At 47.4% G+C, this 2,500-nt stretch overlaps 3 non-coding genes across 3 annotated transcripts in view; all 3 read left to right on the plus strand.

The window, feature by feature from the left end:
- LOC133435555 (5S ribosomal RNA) overlaps positions 1-86 on the plus strand; it is a 119-nt gene extending 33 nt beyond the window's left edge. Inside the window, exon 1 of the ribosomal RNA XR_009779395.1 lies at positions 1-86. This exon is cut by the window's left edge and continues 33 nt beyond it. This is a non-coding gene — a ribosomal RNA (5S ribosomal RNA).
- A 2,062-nt stretch (positions 87-2,148) lies between these two features.
- On the plus strand, positions 2,149-2,267 carry LOC133435633 (5S ribosomal RNA). The gene has a single exon (XR_009779471.1). It is a non-coding gene; the product is annotated as a 5S ribosomal RNA (ribosomal RNA).
- A 198-nt stretch (positions 2,268-2,465) lies between these two features.
- The window catches only part of LOC133435685 (5S ribosomal RNA), a 119-nt gene continuing 84 nt past the window's right edge, over positions 2,466-2,500 (plus strand). Inside the window, exon 1 of the ribosomal RNA XR_009779521.1 lies at positions 2,466-2,500. This exon is cut by the window's right edge and continues 84 nt beyond it. This is a non-coding gene — a ribosomal RNA (5S ribosomal RNA).

Consider the following 2,500-nt stretch of genomic DNA (forward strand, 5'->3'; position numbering starts at 1 on the left):
CTCATCTGATCTCGGAAGCTAAGCAGGGTCGGGCCTGGTTAGTACTTGGATGGGAGACCGCCTGGGAATACCAGGTGCTGTAAGCTTTTTCAACCTGCAGAGAGCGCTCTCGCTTAATCTACCCACACATATTTCAACGTGGTAACAGCGACAGCTCACGTCCTAAAGTGTTTTGCACATGGTTAAGGCACTTTAACTCCAACAAATAAGCGCTTCTAAATTATTATCACCAACTTTCAATTCAATTCAATTCAATTTTATTTATATAGCGTCTAATACAACAGAGTTGTCTCTAGACGCTTTACAGAGACCCATACCCAGAACATGACCCCCGAGCAGTTATTACATAAACAATGGCAGGTAAAAACTCCCCTAGTGGGAGAAAAACCTTAAGCCAAACAGTGGCAAGGAAAAACTCCCCTTTAGGAGGGAAGAAACCTTGAGCAGGACCAGGCTCATCAGGGGGGACCCTCCTGCCGAGGGCCAGACTGGTGGGTCAGGGACGGCAACAGCACAGCAGGCAGGTGGAAGCAGCAACGGGATGACCGGGGGTGGGGACCGCAGGCCAGCACACAGCTCCCGAAGCTCCGGCCCAATCAGCAAGTCCCAGGTTGGGGTGCAGGGTCAGGAAAAGACTTGTGCTCCGTAATGCAAGCTACAAGCCACCCACGGCCACCTGCAGGACAAAAGAGAGAAAAGGGAGGAGAAGGGGGGGCCAGCAACGGGATGACCAGGGGTGGGGACCGCAGGCCAGCACGCAGCTCCCGAAGCTCCGGCCCAATCATCAAGTCCCAGGTTGGGGTGCAGGGTCGGGGAAAGGTTGAGAAGGGGCAGGGCCAGGGAGAGGAGTCTTGAGGGACGAACATTCTCCCCCGCCCAAAAGGGGCCGTTACCCTGCCCCCCTCACTCCCACACTGCAGGTTCCGGTGTCCGGCAAAGGATGCTGCAACATGGACAAAAGAGAGAAAAGGGAGGAGAAGGGGGGGCCAGCACAAGAAACCACAGGAGCGACTCTGACACACTAAAGTTTACACTACCTAGAGATTTACCAACACCAGCTAGAGGTTTACTAAACACTAACTATAGGCTTTACTAAACAGAAATGTTTTAAGTTTAGTTTTAAAGGTGGAGGTGGTGTCAGCCCCCTTAACCCAGATTGGAAGTTGGTTCCATAGTAGTGGCGCCTGATAGCAGAACGCCCGCCCTCCAAATCTACATTTAGATACTCTAGGAACTACGAGTAAACCTGCACTCTGAGAACGGAGAGCTCTGACAGGAACATAAGGCACTATCAGGTCTTGCAAATAATGCGGAGCTAAGCCGTTTTGGGCTTTATTCGCAAGTAATAAAATTTTAAATTGGATTCTGAATTTTACGGGTAACCAATGGAGCGACGCTAACACTGGAGAGACGTGGTCTCTCCTGCTAATTCCTGTCAGTACTCGTGCTGCTGCATTTTGGATCAGCTGGAGCCTATTCAGCAAATTACTTGGACATCCTGCTAACAACACATTACAGTAATCTAGTCTAGAAGATACAAACGCATGAACTAGTTTTTCTGCATCACTCTGTGAGAGGATTTTCCTAATCTTTGCAATATTACGGAGATGGAAAAAGGCTATTTTACAAACCTGATTGACATATGGTTTAAACGACAAATCCTGATCGAAAATAACACCAAGATTTCTCACAGTTGCACTGGAAGCCATCGCAACACCATCTAATCCCTTCCTAAGATGCTCTGGACCAAGAATGATAACCTCTGTTTTATCTGAATTTAGAAGCAGGAAATTTCTGGACATCCAGCCCTTGATGTCCCTAAGACATGCCTGAAGTTTAACTAACGGTTCTGTTTCATCCGGCTTCATAGACAAATAGAGCTGCGTATCATCAGCATAACAATGAAATTGTATGCCGTGATTCTGGATTATACTTCCCAACGGCTGCATGTATAAACTGAACAAGATTGGCCCTAGCACTGAACCCTGCGGAACACCATAACAGACCCTTGACTGTTCTGAAGAAACCTCATGTACATGAACAAACTGGAACCTGTCAGATAGGTATGATTTAAACCAACAAATCAATGACTTGTATTATATACTTATCTTCAACTCCATATAAGAAGTATTTCAAGCTGCAGCTTCAGCTTACGGCCATACCAGCCTGGATGCGCCCGATCTCGTCTGATCTAGGAAGCTAAGCAGGATCGGGCCTGGTTAGTACTTGGATGGGAGACCACCTGGGAATACCAGGTGCTGTAAGCTTTTTCACCAGCAGAGAGCGCTCTCGCTTAATCTACCCACACATATTTCAACGTGGTAACAGCGACAGCTCACGTCCTAAAGTGTTTTCCACATGGTTAAGGCACTTTAACTCAAACAAATAAAACCAACAGATCAATGACTTATATTCTATGACTTATCTTCAACTCCATATAAGAGGTATTTCAAGCTGCAGCTTCTGCTTACGGCCATACCAGCCTGGATGCGCCCGATCT

The sequence above is a fragment of the Cololabis saira genome, unplaced genomic scaffold, assembly GCF_033807715.1.
Source record: "Cololabis saira isolate AMF1-May2022 unplaced genomic scaffold, fColSai1.1 scf055, whole genome shotgun sequence".
Taxonomy (NCBI): domain Eukaryota; kingdom Metazoa; phylum Chordata; class Actinopteri; order Beloniformes; family Belonidae; genus Cololabis; species Cololabis saira.